Consider the following 23,116-nt stretch of genomic DNA (forward strand, 5'->3'; position numbering starts at 1 on the left):
GACAACGTTTCAGAAAAGGCATTGTAGCAAACCAAAAAAGAAATTTTAAGCGCAGCAGAGTAACCAGCGCACATACCTGTTAGCTCAGGTGAGTTTAAAAGGCTGCTGTTGATAACAAGGGCATTTGCTAAATAGATAGTGTGTGTGCAACAATATACTGAAAGGTCAATTATATTGTGCAGCTTATCTCACCACCTGTAGTTATTTAGGTGAAAGCTCCAAAATGCTTGCCTAATATGTCTGTTTATCCAAAAGGAAGTAAAAAGGGAGAGCTAGAAAGATAGCATTGCATCACATTACATGGCAATGCAATGCACAGTTGCTGAAGTTGAACCAAAATGAGCTTGTAATCTGGCTTCTGCAACTTTGAACATGAAAAATCCAATGAGGAGAAGAAAAGCAAAGCCAAAGAGTCCATCCCAAAATCCGACAAACAAGCAAAATGAACAAAAAACATTGAATTCAATCTTTCTGATTTTAGAAACTGCATTAAAGAAGGGGTGCACCGGTCCTGGAGATACTGCAATACCAGGTCAATGCGTGGAGTGGACAGAGCAAGCTCTTTTTCCATCTCCCTGTTCTAAAAATCCATTTAATATATGGTCCCCAGATAGGGGACGTATCAGATATTAAACTGATAAGAACAGATACTACACTTGATCTTAGCCAAAAGGCCGAGAAGCGATAACCAGAATTGGTTTCAAACTACGGAGCCACCCAAGGATCCTGAAAAGTCCATTTGTGGAGATGAGCTCCTGGACTCCCGTTAAGAAGACATGTTGTCAACCTCTAGATCCCTTACATGCCTGCACTTTTCGGCTTGCTGCTGCTGCAATCCACGCGTTTTAGATCTGCATAACTCCACCTCTTTAAACACAGCACCTTCACCCCCTGCTGTTCCCACCCGCCTCAACACCGTTGGAAGGGAGGAGAACCAATTAAGGCGGGGGGTGGGGTGGAACGAGCAGCTGTCTACCCTTAGCAGGAGGGCTCCTGATTACATACCTCTCCTGCTGCTGCTGCTGCTGGCTGTCCAGCAGCAGACTGAAGGTGGCTGCTGCTGTGCACAGGTATATAAAGGCTCAGAGCCTAATATGACACGCGCAGCCAGCGTTCCATTGCCACATTCCATCTACTGCAGGCAGGATACCTGGCTGGCTGAATGTCGCTGAGAAGCTCACAGAGACCGCCATAAGCAACAGTTTAACAGAATGCCACAGACTAATCAACCAAACTTTTTGGGTTGGGTTCTCTTTTATAGTCTGCAGGCATTAAATGAAAGAAGTCAGTGTTCCAGCAGAAGGAGACAACGTTTCAGAAAAGGCATTGTAGCAAACCAAAAAAGAAATTTTAAGCGCAGCAGAGTAACCAGCGCACATACCTGTTAGCTCAGGTGAGTTTAAAAGGCTGCTGTTGATAACAAGGGCATTTGCTAAATAGATGGTGTGTGTGCAACAATATACTGAAAGGTCAATTATATTGTGCAGCTTATCTCACCACCTGTAGTTATTTAGGTGAAAGCTCCAAAATGCTTGCCTAATATGTCTGTTTATCCAAAAGGAAGTAAAAAGGGAGAGCTAGAAAGATAGCATTGCATCACATTACATGGCAATGCAATGCACAGTTGCTGAAGTTGAACCAAAATGAGCTTGTAATCTGGCTTCTGCAACTTTGAACATGAAAAATCCAATGAGGAGAAGAAAAGCAAAGCCAAAGAGTCCATCCCAAAATCCGACAAACAAGCAAAATGAACAAAAAACATTGAATTCAATTCTTTCTGATTTTAGAAACTGCATTAAAGAAGGGGTGCACCGGTCCTGGAGATACTGCAATACCAGGTCAATGCGTGGAGTGGACAGAGCAAGCTCTTTTTCCATCTCCCTGTTCTAAAAATCCATTTAATATATGGTCCCCAGATAGGGGACGTATCAGATATTAAACTGATAAGAACAGATACTACACTTGATCTTAGCCAAAAGGCCGAGAAGCGATAACCAGAATTGGTTTCAAACTACGGAGCCACCCAAGGATCCTGAAAAGTCCATTTGTGGAGATGAGCTCCTGGACTCCCGTTAAGAAGACATGTTGTCAACCTCTAGATCCCTTACATGCCTGCACTTTTCGGCTTGCTGCTGCTGCAATCCACGCGTTTTAGATCTGCATAACTCCACCTCTTTAAACACAGCACCTTCACCCCCTGCTGTTCCCACCCGCCTCAACACCGTTGGAAGGGAGGAGAACCAATTAAGGCGGGGGGTGGGGTGGAACGAGCAGCTGTCTACCCTTAGCAGGAGGGCTCCTGATTACATACCTCTCCTGCTGCTGCTGCTGCTGGCTGTCCAGCAGCAGACTGAAGGTGGCTGCTGCTGTGCACAGGTATATAAAGGCTCAGAGCCTATTATGACACGCGCAGCCAGCGTTCCATTGCCACATTCCATCTACTGCAGGCAGGATACCTGGCTGGCTGAATGTCGCTGAGAAGCTCACAGAGACCGCCATAAGCAACAGTTTAACAGAATGCCACAGACTAATCAACCAAACTTTTTGGGTTGGGTTCTCTTTTATAGTCTGCAGGCATTAAATGAAAGAAGTCAGTGTTCCAGCAGAAGGAGACAACGTTTCAGAAAAGGCATTGTAGCAAACCAAAAAAGAAATTTTAAGCGCAGCAGAGTAACCAGCGCACATACCTGTTAGCTCAGGTGAGTTTAAAAGGCTGCTGTTGATAACAAGGGCATTTGCTAAAATATGGTGTGTGTGCAACAATATACTGAAAGGTCAATTATATTGTGCAGCTTATCTCACCACCTGTAGTTATTTAGGTGAAAGCTCCAAAATGCTTGCCTAATATGTCTGTTTATCCAAAAGGAAGTAAAAAGGGAGAGCTAGAAAGATAGCATTGCATCACATTACATGGCAATGCAATGCACAGTTGCTGAAGTTGAACCAAAATGAGCTTGTAATCTGGCTTCTGCAACTTTGAACATGAAAAATCCAATGAGGAGAAGAAAAGCAAAGCCAAAGAGTCCATCCCAAAATCCGACAAACAAGCAAAATGAACAAAAAACATTGAATTCAATTCTTTCTGATTTTAGAAACTGCATTAAAGAAGGGGTGCACCGGTCCTGGAGATACTGCAATACCAGGTCAATGCGTGGAGTGGACAGAGCAAGCTCTTTTTCCATCTCCCTGTTCTAAAAATCCATTTAATATATGGTCCCCAGATAGGGGACGTATCAGATATTAAACTGATAAGAACAGATACTACACTTGATCTTAGCCAAAAGGCCGAGAAGCGATAACCAGAATTGGTTTCAAACTACGGAGCCACCCAAGGATCCTGAAAAGTCCATTTGTGGAGATGAGCTCCTGGACTCCCGTTAAGAAGACATGTTGTCAACCTCTAGATCCCTTACATGCCTGCACTTTTCGGCTTGCTGCTGCTGCAATCCACGCGTTTTAGATCTGCATAACTCCACCTCTTTAAACACAGCACCTTCACCCCCTGCTGTTCCCACCCGCCTCAACACCGTTGGAAGGGAGGAGAACCAATTAAGGCGGGGGGTGGGGTGGAACGAGCAGCTGTCTACCCTTAGCAGGAGGGCTCCTGATTACATACCTCTCCTGCTGCTGCTGCTGCTGGCTGTCCAGCAGCAGACTGAAGGTGGCTGCTGCTGTGCACAGGTATATAAAGGCTCAGAGCCTATTATGACACGCGCAGCCAGCGTTCCATTGCCACATTCCATCTACTGCAGGCAGGATACCTGGCTGGCTGAATGTCGCTGAGAAGCTCACAGAGACCGCCATAAGCAACAGTTTAACAGAATGCCACAGACTAATCAACCAAACTTTTTGGGTTGGGTTCTCTTTTATAGTCTGCAGGCATTAAATGAAAGAAGTCAGTGTTCCAGCAGAAGGAGACAACGTTTCAGAAAAGGCATTGTAGCAAACCAAAAAAGAAATTTTAAGCGCAGCAGAGTAACCAGCGCACATACCTGTTAGCTCAGGTGAGTTTAAAAGGCTGCTGTTGATAACAAGGGCATTTGCTAAATAGATAGTGTGTGTGCAACAATATACTGAAAGGTCAATTATATTGTGCAGCTTATCTCACCACCTGTAGTTATTTAGGTGAAAGCTCCAAAATGCTTGCCTAATATGTCTGTTTATCCAAAAGGAAGTAAAAAGGGAGAGCTAGAAAGATAGCATTGCATCACATTACATGGCAATGCAATGCACAGTTGCTGAAGTTGAACCAAAATGAGCTTGTAATCTGGCTTCTGCAACTTTGAACATGAAAAATCCAATGAGGAGAAGAAAAGCAAAGCCAAAGAGTCCATCCCAAAATCCGACAAACAAGCAAAATGAACAAAAAACATTGAATTCAATCTTTCTGATTTTAGAAACTGCATTAAAGAAGGGGTGCACCGGTCCTGGAGATACTGCAATACCAGGTCAATGCGTGGAGTGGACAGAGCAAGCTCTTTTTCCATCTCCCTGTTCTAAAAATCCATTTAATATATGGTCCCCAGATAGGGGACGTATCAGATATTAAACTGATAAGAACAGATACTACACTTGATCTTAGCCAAAAGGCCGAGAAGCGATAACCAGAATTGGTTTCAAACTACGGAGCCACCCAAGGATCCTGAAAAGTCCATTTGTGGAGATGAGCTCCTGGACTCCCGTTAAGAAGACATGTTGTCAACCTCTAGATCCCTTACATGCCTGCACTTTTCGGCTTGCTGCTGCTGCAATCCACGCGTTTTAGATCTGCATAACTCCACCTCTTTAAACACAGCACCTTCACCCCCTGCTGTTCCCACCCGCCTCAACACCGTTGGAAGGGAGGAGAACCAATTAAGGCGGGGGGTGGGGTGGAACGAGCAGCTGTCTACCCTTAGCAGGAGGGCTCCTGATTACATACCTCTCCTGCTGCTGCTGCTGCTGGCTGTCCAGCAGCAGACTGAAGGTGGCTGCTGCTGTGCACAGGTATATAAAGGCTCAGAGCCTAATATGACACGCGCAGCCAGCGTTCCATTGCCACATTCCATCTACTGCAGGCAGGATACCTGGCTGGCTGAATGTCGCTGAGAAGCTCACAGAGACCGCCATAAGCAACAGTTTAACAGAATGCCACAGACTAATCAACCAAACTTTTTGGGTTGGGTTCTCTTTTATAGTCTGCAGGCATTAAATGAAAGAAGTCAGTGTTCCAGCAGAAGGAGACAACGTTTCAGAAAAGGCATTGTAGCAAACCAAAAAAGAAATTTTAAGCGCAGCAGAGTAACCAGCGCACATACCTGTTAGCTCAGGTGAGTTTAAAAGGCTGCTGTTGATAACAAGGGCATTTGCTAAATAGATGGTGTGTGTGCAACAATATACTGAAAGGTCAATTATATTGTGCAGCTTATCTCACCACCTGTAGTTATTTAGGTGAAAGCTCCAAAATGCTTGCCTAATATGTCTGTTTATCCAAAAGGAAGTAAAAAGGGAGAGCTAGAAAGATAGCATTGCATCACATTACATGGCAATGCAATGCACAGTTGCTGAAGTTGAACCAAAATGAGCTTGTAATCTGGCTTCTGCAACTTTGAACATGAAAAATCCAATGAGGAGAAGAAAAGCAAAGCCAAAGAGTCCATCCCAAAATCCGACAAACAAGCAAAATGAACAAAAAACATTGAATTCAATTCTTTCTGATTTTAGAAACTGCATTAAAGAAGGGGTGCACCGGTCCTGGAGATACTGCAATACCAGGTCAATGCGTGGAGTGGACAGAGCAAGCTCTTTTTCCATCTCCCTGTTCTAAAAATCCATTTAATATATGGTCCCCAGATAGGGGACGTATCAGATATTAAACTGATAAGAACAGATTTTTTTTTTTTTTTTTTTTTTTTTTTTCTTTTTTTTACACTCAGATTACAAAGTCTTGGAATCAACAAAAAGATAAGAAGACTCAAATCCATCATCGTGCATTCTACCAATTTTAATACTTCTCCAAATCTTTTATTTTCTTTTTCTTTTATATATATATATTTATTTATTTTTTTCCTCTTTTTTTTTTTTTTTAAAAATTATATAGTTTTGGCTATTTTTTTTTGTTTGTTTTTGTTCTTCTTTTTTTGTTTTTCCACAGGTTTTCAAAAAATCAAATCTTACAAGCTAAGTTCATTCCATTTACATTGTTTCCATTTCTCATTTGCTTTCACCTTGCCAAGCGTCATTTTGTCCCTCCAGAAATACATGTACAAATAACTTAGACATAATTTAATACACTGGTCGACTGTTACTTCCTTATGTTTAAACACTAAAATGTTCCTTGCTTTCCACAATGCCGCCTTCACACATGCAATAATAATCCATACAATTTTAAAATCCTCCTCTCTTATCCCCATCCCATAAAATACTCTGTTAAAATCCAAAAAATGAACAGTACTCACAGCTCTCACTATATTGCACACTTTCCTCCATATTGTCTGTGCAAAATTACAATTCCAGAAGATGTGCATGGGTGTTTCACTATTCCCACACCTGGATCTTGGGCACACTTCAGATCTTACCAACCCACGCCTGTGTTGGAACTCACGGGTTGGCAGGCAGTCTTTTACTATACACCAGAGTAAATCCCTGTGTTCATTAGATAACACACTATAATTTACATTCATCCAGATTCTTTCCACAATTTTGAATGAAAAATGTTCCACAGGACTGATACCTATTCTCTCTTCCAGGATTTTTAGGATTTTTTTATGGCATTTAAGAACATTTATTTCGACCATCTTAAGTTTAAAATCTCTTAAAATTTTTTCTAAAACAATATAATTTCCTGGAGGTAAAAACCTATAAGGCCTATTTAGAGACATCTCCAACCATTTATAATTTCTAATATAGAAACCTAAATTATATATAGAAAACAACTTTAGCTTAGAGCCTGGTCCTAATAAAGTGCATACACAGTTCGCTACATACTTTGCATATAAAAAGGACCTAATATCCGGAAAACCTTTCCCACCTTTTTTCTTTGATTTATATATCTCCTCTCTCTTTACTCTTTCCATCTTGGATCTCCATAAAAAATTAAAACATACCTTAATAACTCTCTTCATGATATTATTTTGGGGGATAAAAACTGTTGAGACATATAAAAACATTGGGAGTAAAACCTGTCTAATAATTAAAATTTTTCCTTCCAGGGTAAGATCTCTCAACTGCCAGAAAGTAATCTTTTTCTTAACTCTTTCCAGCAGAGACTCCCAATTTCTTACATTACCACCTGACTCTGAGAAATAAATACCTAAAATTTTTACTTCATTCATTCTTGTTAATTTACACTCAGAATCTACAATAAAATCACCAACAGTTAAAATACCAGATTTTTCCATGTTAATTTTAAAACCCGATGCGCCCCCAAACCAATCCACTGTTCTTATGGCTCTGTTCATGCTTCTAGTGTCTTTAACTAAAACCGTCACATCATCCATATATGCCACCACTTTAACTTGTTCATTGCAACTCCCGGGAATAAAAAAACCATTGATTACCTTATCTCTCCTAAAAGCTGCTAAAAGTGGTTCAATTGCACAAATAAAAAGAATAGGGGATAAGGGACACCCCTGTTTAACGCCACAGTTTATTTTTACATTATCAGATAAAAAACCATTAATAGATATTTTGCTAAAACATGATTTGTAAAGAGATTTAATACGTTTGCTAAAAACATCCGGGCATCCCATTTTCTCTAAAACTGCAAATAAAAAATCATGGGCAACTCTATCGTACGCTTTTTCAAAATCCAAAGTAATTAGAGCAAGCTTTTGTTTTCTGTCTAAAACATCCCATAAAACATCCCTGATTAAAATCAATGAGTCGCTGATTCTCCGATTTGGCACTGCACACGTCTGATCCACTTCTATTACTGAGCCGATTACCTTTTTTAATCTATTTGCTAGTAACTTTGCATATACCTTACAGTCCGCATTTAAAAGGGTTATTGGTCTCCAATTTTTAATCAGTTCTTTATTTCCTTTCTTAAATAATAAAACAATAAGACCCTCCCACCACGACTCTGGGACACTAAAAGATGCTTCTGCTTCTAAAATTACTTCATAAAAATCCTCACCCATGATCTCCCATAAACACTTGTAAAATTCAACAGGTAGTCCATCTGCTCCCGGCGTTTTGTTATTTTGTAGCATATTAATTGTATTAAAAACTTCCTCTTTAGTAAAATTCCCTATTAAAAAAGATTTATCTTCCGCATTAAAATTTTTTTCCAGTCCTTCTAAAAAATGTTTTTTTAGAGACACATCCGTGTTTTTAACAGAAAATAAATCATCATAAAATTCTTTTGCTTTCATCTTCTTCCCCTCCAAACTTGTTTCTCCTTCCAAAACCTTCATATAATCCTTCTTGTCACATATTTTTTTAAAAAAGAATTTTGTGCATTTTTCATCCTCGTCTAAAACTTTTACTCGGGAATTAAAAATAATTTCTTTACCTTTTTCTTTCAGGCAGTTTTGGATCTTTTCTTTTGTTGTTCGGATCGCCTCCTGCAGATCACATCCGTTATTTTCGAGGTGAAAAAAACATTGCAGTTTAGCATTAAGATCATTATAAAAAATACGTTTTGCAGCAGCTTTCTTCTTTCCTTCTTTAATAAAAAATATTTTTACCTCCTTCTTGACAAAATCCCACCAATTAAAAATAGATTTAAAAAACGTTTTTTTTAGCTTCAGTTTTTCATACAGCTTTTTAAAACCTTCCATAACCACCTCGTCTTGTAGTAGGGATACATTAAATTTCCAGTGTGACGGTCTTTTATCCACATCTGATTCTATTTTAAAACTACATTCTATTATTTTATGATCTGAAAAAGGTGTTGAATGCGTTTTAAAACCTGAGCATGTTAGGGCTTGAGATATAAAAATATAATCTATTCTGGATGAAACACCTCTCCCCACCCAAGTGACTTCATGCTCCTTTTTTTGTCCATCTAATGCCCATGTATCTTTAAGATTAAAAGCTGCTAAAATATTTCTAAGACATGAAGCTGACCCATCTTTTACATTTTTTAAATGACAATTAAAATCCCCACCTAAAACTAATGGATCTACTCCAGGTAAAAACAGCTGCAACAGTTCAAACAAATGTAATCTCAAGGCTTTTTCTGCATTTGCATACACATTAAAACACCTCACTTTCTTCCCATTTTTCTGCACATCAATTCTTAAAATCCTCCCAGGGTATATCTCTTCATAATTTACAATCTCCCAATCTTTAGAGCATAAAAACCCCACACCATCACTTTTTGACTCGTTCCCACCAGAAAAGCATAAGTTACCCTTCCATATACCCTGTAAATATTCATAGCTTATTTTTTTTGTCAAATTACATTCTTGTAGAAAGATAAAATCAATATTTTCATTATTTAAAAAATCATATAAAGCAGTTCTCTTATATAGGTCGTTAAACCCCTGAACATTCAGGGACATTGAGCGGATCATCTTCTAACATTTAGTGCAGGGCTCTTCCCTCCGCCCTCATTCTCTACTGCCGGAGAAGATGGGTCTACCTCCAGATCTGATACATCCGAAGATGACACACTCCCCAGCAGACTTGTTGCTTCTAATGCCTTTACTTTCCCACCACATGGTATTCCTTCATTATCACTTCTATCCACACTTCTTTTTAGAGATTTTTCTGTGCAGTCCATTTGTACCTGCGCGCAAGGTAAGCTCTGCGACAGGGAATTAGTAGGAGTGGACTCCACTACTTCTGGAATATCACTTTCCCCTCCACAACTACTCCCTTTACTTAGTGGAGAAATTTCTTGCAACATTTGACTCTTCTCTTCTCTCTTCTGATCTTCTTTCTTCTGTTCTTCTATCTTCTTCTTTTCATTCTTATCTTCTTTCTTCTTATCTTCTTTCTTCTGCTCTTCTCTCTTTTTCCTTTCCATCTGTTTCTTTATCTCCATGGCCCTTTTTTCTATGTCCTCTATCCTCTTCTGTTTTTCCTCTTCCTTCTTTCTCTTCCTTTCTTCCAACTTCCTTTCCTCTTCTTCTTGTGATTTTTTAACCCGTTCCTCCTTCTTCTTCTCCTTCATTGCCCGTCCCTCCTCTTCCTCTTTTCTCTTTCTTTCTGTCTCCTCCTTCTCACTCCTTTCTTTCTCCTCTTCCCCTTTTTCCTCTTCAGCAGCAATGCCTGCTTCCACATCGTCTTTAGCTTCTTGTTGCTGTTCTTCAGGCGATGTGTCCATCTCCTCTACATCCTTTTTCTTATTTTTAGGGCACTCATCCATCTGGTGAGGAGTACCCATGCAACTAAAACACTTGTTACATTCTGCATCCAGATGTCCATATTTTTTACACACACGGCAGTAGTGTGGCATCCCTGGGAAGAATAAATAACCGCGGCTATGGTTGATATAAACCTGCGGCGGAGGTCTGGACACGCCCCCCTCCTCATTCGGGTTCTTCCTAAATGATACCACATACACACGTTTCCCGTTCCACACTCCAAACTGTGTTTCCCCGCGTCTCTTAGGGATGATTTTGTCACAATACATTGATAGGTAACTTTCAACTTCAGAGTCTGTAATAAATGGACTAAACAAATGAATCGTCAGTACTTTCATTGAAAACTGAAAAGAGGGGATTACTTTCACCCCCTCCAGCTCTACCTTCTCTTTATTTACTTCATAAAGAGCGTAGGCACTTTCACACTGCGAGGCTTTATTAAGCGTAACATCATAAAGTCCTCGAGAAAAAAAAGATTGAAAGCAAAAAAGATGCTCCTTGTCGATCTTCAAGAGCTTACAAATAACATTGAAAATAAATTGAGAATCTTTCACCTGCCGGTGGTCAGGAGCAACCACGAACCTGATGGTGTCCTTCAGCGGATGCTCCTCCGAGAAATAATCATTCGGGTTGCTTGCTTGATTCTCCTTCCTTCCTCCAGGGTTTCTCCTTGTCTCCATGATTTTCCTCTTCTTTTCCAGATACCAAGGAAAATATCACACACGGATCGCAGCCTCCACGAAGTTCGTCCTCCCTCCAACACACCGTCCTCCGTAAAGAAAAGGCACTGCAGCTTTAGCACCGATTCCCAAAAGCAGCACTGGATATCTCCAAAGGCCAAGAATCGGTTCTGCCACCACAGTAACCTTCAGCCCAATGTCACAACCCACTACAGATCGTGCCAAAAGGCCGAGAAGCGATAACCAGAATTGGTTTCAAACTACGGAGCCACCCAAGGATCCTGAAAAGTCCATTTGTGGAGATGAGCTCCTGGACTCCCGTTAAGAAGACATGTTGTCAACCTCTAGATCCCTTACATGCCTGCACTTTTCGGCTTGCTGCTGCTGCAATCCACGCGTTTTAGATCTGCATAACTCCACCTCTTTAAACACAGCACCTTCACCCCCTGCTGTTCCCACCCGCCTCAACACCGTTGGAAGGGAGGAGAACCAATTAAGGCGGGGGGTGGGGTGGAACGAGCAGCTGTCTACCCTTAGCAGGAGGGCTCCTGATTACATACCTCTCCTGCTGCTGCTGCTGCTGGCTGTCCAGCAGCAGACTGAAGGTGGCTGCTGCTGTGCACAGGTAAGTAAAGGCTCAGAGCCTATTATGACACGCGCAGCCAGCGATCGATTGCCACATTCCATCTACTGCAGGCAGGATACCTGGCTGGCTGAATGTCGCTGAGAAGCTCACAGAGACCGCCATAAGCAACAGTTTAACAGAATGCCACAGACTAATCAACCAAACTTTTTGGGTTGGGTTCTCTTTTATAGTCTGCAGGCATTAAATGAAAGAAGTCAGTGTTCCAGCAGAAGGAGACAACGTTTCAGAAAAGGCATTGTAGCAAACCAAAAAAGAAATTTTAAGCGCAGCAGAGTAACCAGCGCACATACCTGTTAGCTCAGGTGAGTTTAAAAGGCTGCTGTTGATAACAAGGGCATTTGCTAAATAGATGGTGTGTGTGCAACAATATACTGAAAGGTCAATTATATTGTGCAGCTTATCTCACCACCTGTAGTTATTTAGGTGAAAGCTCCAAAATGCTTGCCTAATATGTCTGTTTATCCAAAAGGAAGTAAAAAGGGAGAGCTAGAAAGATAGCATTGCATCACATTACATGGCAATGCAATGCACAGTTGCTGAAGTTGAACCAAAATGAGCTTGTAATCTGGCTTCTGCAACTTTGAACATGAAAAATCCAATGAGGAGAAGAAAAGCAAAGCCAAAGAGTCCATCCCAAAATCCGACAAACAAGCAAAATGAACAAAAAACATTGAATTCAATTCTTTCTGATTTTAGAAACTGCATTAAAGAAGGGGTGCACCGGTCCTGGAGATACTGCAATACCAGGTCAATGCGTGGAGTGGACAGAGCAAGCTCTTTTTCCATCTCCCTGTTCTAAAAATCCCTTTAATATATGGTCCCCAGATAGGGGACGTATCAGATATTAAACTGATAAGAACAGATACTACACTTGATCTTAGCCAAAAGGCCGAGAAGCGATAACCAGAATTGGTTTCAAACTACGGAGCCACCCAAGGATCCTGAAAAGTCCATTTGTGGAGATGAGCTCCTGGACTCCCGTTAAGAAGACATGTTGTCAACCTCTAGATCCCTTACATGCCTGCACTTTTCGGCTTGCTGCTGCTGCAATCCACGCGTTTTAGATCTGCATAACTCCACCTCTTTAAACACAGCACCTTCACCCCCTGCTGTTCCCACCCGCCTCAACACCGTTGGAAGGGAGGAGAACCAATTAAGGCGGGGGGTGGGGTGGAACGAGCAGCTGTCTACCCTTAGCAGGAGGGCTCCTGATTACATACCTCTCCTGCTGCTGCTGCTGCTGGCTGTCCAGCAGCAGACTGAAGGTGGCTGCTGCTGTGCACAGGTATATAAAGGCTCAGAGCCTATTATGACACACGCAGCCAGCGTTCCATTGCCACATTCCATCTACTGCAGGCAGGATACCTGGCTGGCTGAATGTCGCTGAGAAGCTCACAGAGACCGCCATAAGCAACAGTTTAACAGAATGCCACAGACTAATCAACCAAACTTTTTGGGTTGGGTTCTCTTTTATAGTCTGCAGGCATTAAATGAAAGAAGTCAGTGTTCCAGCAGAAGGAGACAACGTTTCAGAAAAGGCATTGTAGCAAACCAAAAAAGAAATTTTAAGCGCAGCAGAGTAACCAGCGCACATACCTGTTAGCTCAGGTGAGTTTAAAAGGCTGCTGTTGATAACAAGGGCATTTGCTAAATAGATGGTGTGTGTGCAACAATATACTGAAAGGTCAATTATATTGTGCAGCTTATCTCACCACCTGTAGTTATTTAGGTGAAAGCTCCAAAATGCTTGCCTAATATGTCTGTTTATCCAAAAGGAAGTAAAAAGGGAGAGCTAGAAAGATAGCATTGCATCACATTACATGGCAATGCAATGCACAGTTGCTGAAGTTGAACCAAAATGAGCTTGTAATCTGGCTTCTGCAACTTTGAACATGAAAAATCCAATGAGGAGAAGAAAAGCAAAGCCAAAGAGTCCATCCCAAAATCCGACAAACAAGCAAAATGAACAAAAAACATTGAATTCAATTCTTTCTGATTTTAGAAACTGCATTAAAGAAGGGGTGCACCAGTCCTGGAGATACTGCAATACCAGGTCAATGCGTGGAGTGGACAGAGCAAGCTCTTTTTCCATCTCCCTGTTCTAAAAATCCATTTAATATATGGTCCCCAGATAGGGGACGTATCAGATATTAAACTGATAAGAACAGATACTACACTTGATCTTAGCCAAAAGGCCGAGAAGCGATAACCAGAATTGGTTTCAAACTACGGAGCCACCCAAGGATCCTGAAAAGTCCATTTGTGGAGATGAGCTCCTGGACTCCCGTTAAGAAGACATGTTGTCAACCTCTAGATCCCTTACATGCCTGCACTTTTCGGCTTGCTGCTGCTGCAATCCACGCGTTTTAGATCTGCATAACTCCACCTCTTTAAACACAGCACCTTCACCCCCTGCTGTTCCCACCCGCCTCAACACCGTTGGAAGGGAGGAGAACCAATTAAGGCGGGGGGTGGGGTGGAACGAGCAGCTGTCTACCCTTAGCAGGAGGGCTCCTGATTACATACCTCTCCTGCTGCTGCTGCTGCTGGCTGTCCAGCAGCAGACTGAAGGTGGCTGCTGCTGTGCACAGGTATATAAAGGCTCAGAGCCTATTATGACACGCGCAGCCAGCGTTCCATTGCCACATTCCATCTACTGCAGGCAGGATACCTGGCTGGCTGAATGTCGCTGAGAAGCTCACAGAGACCGCCATAAGCAACAGTTTAACAGAATGCCACAGACTAATCAACCAAACTTTTTGGGTTGGGTTCTCTTTTATAGTCTGCAGGCATTAAATGAAAGAAGTCAGTGTTCCAGCAGAAGGAGACAACGTTTCAGAAAAGGCATTGTAGCAAACCAAAAAAGAAATTTTAAGCACAGCAGAGTAACCAGCGCACATACCTGTTAGCTCAGGTGAGTTTAAAAGGCTGCTGTTGATAACAAGGGCATTTGCTAAATAGATGGTGTGTGTGCAACAATATACTGAAAGGTCAATTATATTGTGCAGCTTATCTCACCACCTGTAGTTATTTAGGTGAAAGCTCCAAAATGCTTGCCTAATATGTCTGTTTATCCAAAAAGAAGTAAAAAGGGAGAGCTAGAAAGATAGCATTGCATCACATTACATGGCAATGCAATGCACAGTTGCTGAAGTTGAACCAAAATGAGCTTGTAATCTGGCTTCTGCAACTTTGAACATGAAAAATCCAATGAGGAGAAGAAAAGCAAAGCCAAAGAGTCCATCCCAAAATCCGACAAACAAGCAAAATGAACAAAAAACATTGAATTCAATTCTTTCTGATTTTAGAAACTGCATTAAAGAAGGGGTGCACCGGTCCTGGAGATACTGCAATACCAGGTCAATGCGTGGAGTGGACAGAGCAAGCTCTTTTTCCATCTCCCTGTTCTAAAAATCCATTTAATATATGGTCCCCAGATAGGGGACGTATCAGATATTAAACTGATAAGAACAGATACTACACTTGATCTTAGCCAAAAGGCCGAGAAGCGATAACCAGAATTGGTTTCAAACTACGGAGCCACCCAAGGATCCTGAAAAGTCCATTTGTGGAGATGAGCTCCTGGACTCCCGTTAAGAAGACATGTTGTCAACCTCTAGATCCCTTACATGCCTGCACTTTTCGGCTTGCTGCTGCTGCAATCCACGCGTTTTAGATCTGCATAACTCCACCTCTTTAAACACAGCACCTTCACCCCCTGCTGTTCCCACCCGCCTCAACACCGTTGGAAGGGAGGAGAACCAATTAAAGCGGGGGGTGGGGTGGAACGAGCAGCTGTCTACCCTTAGCAGGAGGGCTCCTGATTACATACCTCTCCTGCTGCTGCTGCTGCTGGCTGTCCAGCAGCAGACTGAAGGTGGCTGCTGCTGTGCACAGGTATATAAAGGCTCAGAGCCTATTATGACACGCGCAGCCAGCGTTCCATTGCCACATTCCATCTACTGCAGGCAGGATACCTGGCTGGCTGAATGTCGCTGAGAAGCTCACAGAGACCGCCATAAGCAACAGTTTAACAGAATGCCACAGACTAATCAACCAAACTTTTTGGGTTGGGTTCTCTTTTATAGTCTGCAGGCATTAAATGAAAGAAGTCAGTGTTCCAGCAGAAGGAGACAACGTTTCAGAAAAGGCATTGTAGCAAACCAAAAAAGAAATTTTAAGCGCAGCAGAGTAACCAGCGCACATACCTGTTAGCTCAGGTGAGTTTAAAAGGCTGCTGTTGATAACAAGGGCATTTGCTAAATAGATGGTGTGTGTGCAACAATATACTGAAAGGTCAATTATATTGTGCAGCTTATCTCACCACCTGTAGTTATTTAGGTGAAAGCTCCAAAATGCTTGCCTAATATGTCTGTTTATCCAAAAGGAAGTAAAAAGGGAGAGCTAGAAAGATAGCATTGCATCACATTACATGGCAATGCAATGCACAGTTGCTGAAGTTGAACCAAAATGAGCTTGTAATCTGGCTTCTGCAACTTTGAACATGAAAAATCCAATGAGGAGAAGAAAAGCAAAGCCAAAGAGTCCATCCCAAAATCCGACAAACAAGCAAAATGAACAAAAAACATTGAATTCAATTCTTTCTGATTTTAGAAACTGCATTAAAGAAGGGGTGCACCGGTCCTGGAGATACTGCAATACCAGGTCAATGCGTGGAGTGGACAGAGCAAGCTCTTTTTCCATCTCCCTGTTCTAAAAATCCATTTAATATATGGTCCCCAGATAGGGGACGTATCAGATATTAAACTGATAAGAACAGATACTACACTTGATCTTAGCCAAAAGGCCGAGAAGCGATAACCAGAATTGGTTTCAAACTACGGAGCCACCCAAGGATCCTGAAAAGTCCATTTGTGGAGATGAGCTCCTGGACTCCCGTTAAGAAGACATGTTGTCAACCTCTAGATCCCTTACATGCCTGCACTTTTCGGCTTGCTGCTGCTGCAATCCACGCGTTTTAGATCTGCATAACTCCACCTCTTTAAACACAGCACCTTCACCCCCTGCTGTTCCCACCCGCCTCAACACCGTTGGAAGGGAGGAGAACCAATTAAGGCGGGGGGTGGGGTGGAACGAGCAGCTGTCTACCCTTAGCAGGAGGGCTCCTGATTACATACCTCTCCTGCTGCTGCTGCTGCTGGCTGTCCAGCAGCAGACTGAAGGTGGCTGCTGCTGTGCACAGGTATATAAAGGCTCAGAGCCTATTATGACACGCGCAGCCAGCGTTCCATTGCCACATTCCATCTACTGCAGGCAGGATACCTGGCTGGCTGAATGTCGCTGAGAAGCTCACAGAGACCGCCATAAACAACAGTTTAACAGAATGCCACAGACTAATCAACCAAACTTTTTGGGTTGGGTTCTCTTTTATAGTCTGCAGGCATTAAATGAAAGAAGTCAGTGTTCCAGCAGAAGGAGACAACGTTTCAGAAAAGGCATTGTAGCAAACCAAAAAAGAAATTTTAAGCGCAGCAGAGTAACCAGCGCACATACCTGTTAGCTCAGGTGAGTTTAAAAGGCTGCTGTTGATAACAAGGGCATTTGCTAAATAGATGGTGTGTGTGCAACAATATACTGAAAGGTCAATTATATTGTGCAGCTTATCTCACCACCTGTAGTTATTTAGGTGAAAGCTCCAAAATGCTTGCCTAATATGTCTGTTTATCCAAAAGGAAGTAAAAAGGGAGAGCTAGAAAGATAGCATTGCATCACATTACATGGCAATGCAATGCACAGTTGCTGAAGTTGAACCAAAATGAGCTTGTAATCTGGCTTCTGCAACTTTGAACATGAAAAATCCAATGAGGAGAAGAAAAGCAAAGCCAAAGAGTCCATCCCAAAATCCGACAAACAAGCAAAATGAACAAAAAACATTGAATTCAATTCTTTCTGATTTTAGAAACTGCATTAAAGAAGGGGTGCACCGGTCCTGGAGATACTGCAATACCAGGTCAATGCGTGGAGTGGACAGAGCAAGCTCTTTTTCCATCTCCCTGTTCTAAAAATCCATTTAATATATGGTCCCCAGATAGGGGACGTATCAGATATTAAACTGATAAGAACAGATACTACACTTGATCTTAGCCAAAAGGCCGAGAAGCGATAACCAGAATTGGTTTCAAACTACGGAGCCACCCAAGGATCCTGAAAAGTCCATTTGTGGAGATGAGCTCCTGGACTCCCGTTAAGAAGACATGTTGTCAACCTCTAGATCCCTTACATGCCTGCACTTTTCGGCTTGCTGCTGCTGCAATCCACGCGTTTTAGATCTGCATAACTCCACCTCTTTAAACACAGCACCTTCACCCCCTGCTGTTCCCACCCGCCTCAACACCGTTGGAAGGGAGGAGAACCAATTAAGGCGGGGGGTGGGGTGGAACGAGCAGCTGTCTACCCTTAGCAGGAGGGCTCCTGATTACATACCTCTCCTGCTGCTGCTGCTGCTGGCTGTCCAGCAGCAGACTGAAGGTGGCTGCTGCTGTGCACAGGTATATAAAGGCTCAGAGCCTATTATGACACGCGCAGCCAGCGTTCCATTGCCACATTCCATCTACTGCAGGCAGGATACCTGGCTGGCTGAATGTCGCTGAGAAGCTCACAGAGACCGCCATAAGCAACAGTTTAACAGAATGCCACAGACTAATCAACCAAACTTTTTGGGTTGGGTTCTCTTTTATAGTCTGCAGGCATTAAATGAAAGAAGTCAGTGTTCCAGCAGAAGGAGACAACGTTTCAGAAAAGGCATTGTAGCAAACCAAAAAAGAAATTTTAAGCGCAGCAGAGTAACCAGCGCACATACCTGTTAGCTCAGGTGAGTTTAAAAGGCTGCTGTTGATAACAAGGGCATTTGCTAAATAGATGGTGTGTGTGCAACAATATACTGAAAGGTCAATTATATTGTGCAGCTTATCTCACCACCTGTAGTTATTTAGGTGAAAGCTCCAAAATGCTTGCCTAATATGTCTGTTTATCCAAAAGGAAGTAAAAAGGGAGAGCTAGAAAGATAGCATTGCATCACATTACATGGCAATGCAATGCACAGTTGCTGAAGTTGAACCAAAATGAGCTTGTAATCTGGCTTCTGCAACTTTGAACATGAAAAATCCAATGAGGAGAAGAAAAGCAAAGCCAAAGAGTCCATCCCAAAATCCGACAAACAAGCAAAATGAACAAAAAACATTGAATTCAATTCTTTCTGATTTTAGAAACTGCATTAAAGAAGGGGTGCACCGGTCCTGGAGATACTGCAATACCAGGTCAATGCGTGGAGTGGACAGAGCAAGCTCTTTTTCCATCTCCCTGTTCTAAAAATCCATTTAATATATGGTCCCCAGATAGGGGACGTATCAGATATTAAACTGATAAGAACAGATACTACACTTGATCTTAGCCAAAAGGCCGAGAAGCGATAACCAGAATTGGTTTCAAACTACGGAGCCACCCAAGGATCCTGAAAAGTCCATTTGTGGAGATGAGCTCCTGGACTCCCGTTAAGAAGACATGTTGTCAACCTCTAGATCCCTTACATGCCTGCACTTTTCGGCTTGCTGCTGCTGCAATCCACGCGTTTTAGATCTGCATAACTCCACCTCTTTAAACACAGCACCTTCACCCCCTGCTGTTCCCACCCGCCTCAACACCGTTGGAAGGGAGGAGAACCAATTAAGGCGGGGGGTGGGGTGGAACGAGCAGCTGTCTACCCTTAGCAGGAGGGCTCCTGATTACATACCTCTCCTGCTGCTGCTGCTGCTGGCTGTCCAGCAGCAGACTGAAGGTGGCTGCTGCTGTGCACAGGTATATAAAGGCTCAGAGCCTATTATGACACGCGCAGCCAGCGTTCCATTGCCACATTCCATCTACTGCAGGCAGGATACCTGGCTGGCTGAATGTCGCTGAGAAGCTCACAGAGACCGCCATAAGCAACAGTTTAACAGAATGCCACAGACTAATCAACCAAACTTTTTGGGTTGGGTTCTCTTTTATAGTCTGCAGGCATTAAATGAAAGAAGTCAGTGTTCCAGCAGAAGGAGACAACGTTTCAGAAAAGGCATTGTAGCAAACCAAAAAAGAAATTTTAAGCGCAGCAGAGTAACCAGCGCACATACCTGTTAGCTCAGGTGAGTTTAAAAGGCTGCTGTTGATAACAAGGGCATTTGCTAAATAGATGGTGTGTGTGCAACAATATACTGAAAGGTCAATTATATTGTGCAGCTTATCTCACCACCTGTAGTTATTTAGGTGAAAGCTCCAAAATGCTTGCCTAATATGTCTGTTTATCCAAAAGGAAGTAAAAAGGGAGAGCTAGAAAGATAGCATTGCATCACATTACATGGCAATGCAATGCACAGTTGCTGAAGTTGAACCAAAATGAGCTTGTAATCTGGCTTCTGCAACTTTGAACATGAAAAATCCAATGAGGAGAAGAAAAGCAAAGCCAAAGAGTCCATCCCAAAATCCGACAAACAAGCAAAATGAACAAAAAACATTGAATTCAATTCTTTCTGATTTTAGAAACTGCATTAAAGAAGGGGTGCACCGGTCCTGGAGATACTGCAATACCAGGTCAATGCGTGGAGTGGACAGAGCAAGCTCTTTTTCCATCTCCCTGTTCTAAAAATCCATTTAATATATGGTCCCCAGATAGGGGACGTATCAGATATTAAACTGATAAGAACAGATACTACACTTGATCTTAGCCAAAAGGCCGAGAAGCGATAACCAGAATTGGTTTCAAACTACGGAGCCACCCAAGGATCCTGAAAAGTCCATTTGTGGAGATGAGCTCCTGGACTCCCGTTAAGAAGACATGTTGTCAACCTCTAGATCCCTTACATGCCTGCACTTTTCGGCTTGCTGCTGCTGCAATCCACGCGTTTTAGATCTGCATAACTCCACCTCTTTAAACACAGCACCTTCACCCCCTGCTGTTCCCACCCGCCTCAACACCGTTGGAAGGGAGGAGAACCAATTAAGGCGGGGGGTGGGGTGGAACGAGCAGCTGTCTACCCTTAGCAGGAGGGCTCCTGATTACATACCTCTCCTGCTGCTGCTGCTGCTGGCTGTCCAGCAGCAGACTGAAGGTGGCTGCTGCTGTGCACAGGTATATAAAGGCTCAGAGCCTATTATGACACGCGCAGCCAGCGTTCCATTGCCACATTCCATCTACTGCAGGCAGGATACCTGGCTGGCTGAATGTCGCTGAGAAGCTCACAGAGACCGCCATAAGCAACAGTTTAACAGAATGCCACAGACTAATCAACCAAACTTTTTGGGTTGGGTTCTCTTTTATAGTCTGCAGGCATTAAATGAAAGAAGTCAGTGTTCCAGCAGAAGGAGACAACGTTTCAGAAAAGGCATTGTAGCAAGCCAAAAAAGAAATTTTAAGCGCAGCAGAGTAACCAGCACACATACCTGTTAGCTCAGGTGAGTTTAAAAGGCTGCTGTTGATAACAAGGGCATTTGCTAAATAGATGGTGTGTGTGCAACAATATACTGAAAGGTCAATTATATTGTGCAGCTTATCTCACCACCTGTAGTTATTTAGGTGAAAGCTCCAAAATGCTTGCCTAATATGTCTGTTTATCCAAAAGGAAGTAAAAAGGGAGAGCTAGAAAGATAGCATTGCATCACATTACATGGCAATGCAATGCACAGTTGCTGAAGTTGAACCAAAATGAGCTTGTAATCTGGCTTCTGCAACTTTGAACATGAAAAATCCAATGAGGAGAAGAAAAGCAAAGCCAAAGAGTCCATCCCAAAATCCGACAAACAAGCAAAATGAACAAAAAACATTGAATTCAATTCTTTCTGATTTTAGAAACTGCATTAAAGAAGGGGTGCACCGGTCCTGGAGATACTGCAATACCAGGTCAATGCGTGGAGTGGACAGAGCAAGCTCTTTTTCCATCTCCCTGTTCTAAAAATCCATTTAATATATGGTCCCCAGATAGGGGACGTATCAGATATTAAACTGATAAGAACAGATACTACACTTGATCTTAGCCAAAAGGCCGAGAAGCGATAACCAGAATTGGTTTCAAACTACGGAGCCACCCAAGGATCCTGAAAAGTCCATTTGTGGAGATGAGCTCCTGGACTCCCGTTAAGAAGACATGTTGTCAACCTCTAGATCCCTTACATGCCTGCACTTTTCGGCTTGCTGCTGCTGCAATCCACGCGTTTTAGATCTGCATAACTCCACCTCTTTAAACACAGCACCTTCACCCCCTGCTGTTCCCACCCGCCTCAACACCGTTGGAAGGGAGGAGAACCAATTAAGGCGGGGGGTGGGGTGGAACGAGCAGCTGTCTACCCTTAGCAGGAGGGCTCCTGATTACATACCTCTCCTGCTGCTGCTGCTGCTGGCTGTCCAGCAGCAGACTGAAGGTGGCTGCTGCTGGGCACAGGTATATAAAGGCTCAGAGCCTATTATGACACGCGCAGCCAGCGTTCCATTGCCACATTCCATCTACTGCAGGCAGGATACCTGGCTGGCTGAATGTCGCTGAGAAGCTCACAGAGACCGCCATAAGCAACAGTTTAACAGAATGCCACAGACTAATCAACCAAACTTTTTGGGTTGGGTTCTCTTTTATAGTCTGCAGGCATTAAATGAAAGAAGTCAGTGTTCCAGCAGAAGGAGACAACGTTTCAGAAAAGGCATTGTAGCAAACCAAAAAAGAAATTTTAAGCGCAGCAGAGTAACCAGCGCACATACCTGTTAGCTCAGGTGAGTTTAAAAGGCTGCTGTTGATAACAAGGGCATTTGCTAAATAGATGGTGTGTGTGCAACAATATACTGAAAGGTCAATTATATTGTGCAGCTTATCTCACCACCTGTAGTTATTTAGGTGAAAGCTCCAAAATGCTTGCCTAATATGTCTGTTTATCCAAAAGGAAGTAAAAAGGGAGAGCTAGAAAGATAGCATTGCATCACATTACATGGCAATGCAATGCACAGTTGCTGAAGTTGAACCAAAATGAGCTTGTAATCTGGCTTCTGCAACTTTGAACATGAAAAATCCAATGAGGAGAAGAAAAGCAAAGCCAAAGAGTCCATCCCAAAATCCGACAAACAAGCAAAATGAACAAAAAACATTGAATTCAATTCTTTCTGATTTTAGAAACTGCATTAAAGAAGGGGTGCACCGGTCCTGGAGATACTGCAATACCAGGTCAATGCGTGGAGTGGACAGAGCAAGCTCTTTTTCCATCTCCCTGTTCTAAAAATCCATTTAATATATGGTCCCCAGATAGGGGACGTATCAGATATTAAACTGATAAGAACAGATACTACACTTGATCTTAGCCAAAAGGCCGAGAAGCGATAACCAGAATTGGTTTCAAACTACGGAGCCACCCAAGGATCCTGAAAAGTCCATTTGTGGAGATGAGCTCCTGGACTCCCGTTAAGAAGACATGTTGTCAACCTCTAGATCCCTTACATGCCTGCACTTTTCGGCTTGCTGCTGCTG

The 23,116-nt window shown here is 42.7% G+C and overlaps 13 non-coding genes and 1 pseudogene across 13 annotated transcripts; all 14 read right to left on the bottom strand.

Moving 5' to 3' along the window:
• Positions 1-495: 495 nt before the first annotated feature.
• Positions 496-686, bottom strand: LOC141220040 (U2 spliceosomal RNA). The gene has a single exon (XR_012288412.1). It is a non-coding gene; the product is annotated as a U2 spliceosomal RNA (small nuclear RNA).
• A 1,115-nt stretch (positions 687-1,801) lies between these two features.
• LOC141220041 (U2 spliceosomal RNA) lies at positions 1,802-1,992 on the bottom strand. The gene has a single exon (XR_012288413.1). It is a non-coding gene; the product is annotated as a U2 spliceosomal RNA (small nuclear RNA).
• A 1,114-nt stretch (positions 1,993-3,106) lies between these two features.
• On the bottom strand, positions 3,107-3,297 carry LOC141220044 (U2 spliceosomal RNA). Its single transcript, XR_012288415.1, has one exon. It is a non-coding gene; the product is annotated as a U2 spliceosomal RNA (small nuclear RNA).
• Positions 3,298-4,411: 1,114 nt separating this feature from the next.
• Positions 4,412-4,602, bottom strand: LOC141220045 (U2 spliceosomal RNA). The gene has a single exon (XR_012288416.1). It is a non-coding gene; the product is annotated as a U2 spliceosomal RNA (small nuclear RNA).
• A 1,115-nt stretch (positions 4,603-5,717) lies between these two features.
• LOC141219665 (U2 spliceosomal RNA) lies at positions 5,718-5,947 on the bottom strand (annotated as a pseudogene).
• A 6,384-nt stretch (positions 5,948-12,331) lies between these two features.
• LOC141220203 (U2 spliceosomal RNA) lies at positions 12,332-12,522 on the bottom strand. The gene has a single exon (XR_012288573.1). It is a non-coding gene; the product is annotated as a U2 spliceosomal RNA (small nuclear RNA).
• Positions 12,523-13,637: 1,115 nt separating this feature from the next.
• LOC141220194 (U2 spliceosomal RNA) lies at positions 13,638-13,828 on the bottom strand. The gene has a single exon (XR_012288564.1). It is a non-coding gene; the product is annotated as a U2 spliceosomal RNA (small nuclear RNA).
• A 1,115-nt stretch (positions 13,829-14,943) lies between these two features.
• LOC141220046 (U2 spliceosomal RNA) lies at positions 14,944-15,134 on the bottom strand. Its single transcript, XR_012288417.1, has one exon. It is a non-coding gene; the product is annotated as a U2 spliceosomal RNA (small nuclear RNA).
• A 1,115-nt stretch (positions 15,135-16,249) lies between these two features.
• On the bottom strand, positions 16,250-16,440 carry LOC141220047 (U2 spliceosomal RNA). Its single transcript, XR_012288419.1, has one exon. It is a non-coding gene; the product is annotated as a U2 spliceosomal RNA (small nuclear RNA).
• Positions 16,441-17,555: 1,115 nt separating this feature from the next.
• On the bottom strand, positions 17,556-17,746 carry LOC141220048 (U2 spliceosomal RNA). The gene has a single exon (XR_012288420.1). It is a non-coding gene; the product is annotated as a U2 spliceosomal RNA (small nuclear RNA).
• Positions 17,747-18,861: 1,115 nt separating this feature from the next.
• On the bottom strand, positions 18,862-19,052 carry LOC141220049 (U2 spliceosomal RNA). The gene has a single exon (XR_012288421.1). It is a non-coding gene; the product is annotated as a U2 spliceosomal RNA (small nuclear RNA).
• Positions 19,053-20,167: 1,115 nt separating this feature from the next.
• Positions 20,168-20,358, bottom strand: LOC141220050 (U2 spliceosomal RNA). The gene has a single exon (XR_012288422.1). It is a non-coding gene; the product is annotated as a U2 spliceosomal RNA (small nuclear RNA).
• Positions 20,359-21,473: 1,115 nt separating this feature from the next.
• Positions 21,474-21,664, bottom strand: LOC141220051 (U2 spliceosomal RNA). The gene has a single exon (XR_012288423.1). It is a non-coding gene; the product is annotated as a U2 spliceosomal RNA (small nuclear RNA).
• Positions 21,665-22,779: 1,115 nt separating this feature from the next.
• LOC141220052 (U2 spliceosomal RNA) lies at positions 22,780-22,970 on the bottom strand. The gene has a single exon (XR_012288424.1). It is a non-coding gene; the product is annotated as a U2 spliceosomal RNA (small nuclear RNA).
• Positions 22,971-23,116: the final 146 nt, after the last annotated feature.

This window comes from Phyllobates terribilis, unplaced genomic scaffold (assembly GCF_046119375.1).
Source record: "Phyllobates terribilis strain yellow unplaced genomic scaffold, ASM4611937v1 Scaffold_277__1_contigs__length_2500907, whole genome shotgun sequence".
Lineage (NCBI taxonomy): Eukaryota > Metazoa > Chordata > Amphibia > Anura > Dendrobatidae > Phyllobates > Phyllobates terribilis.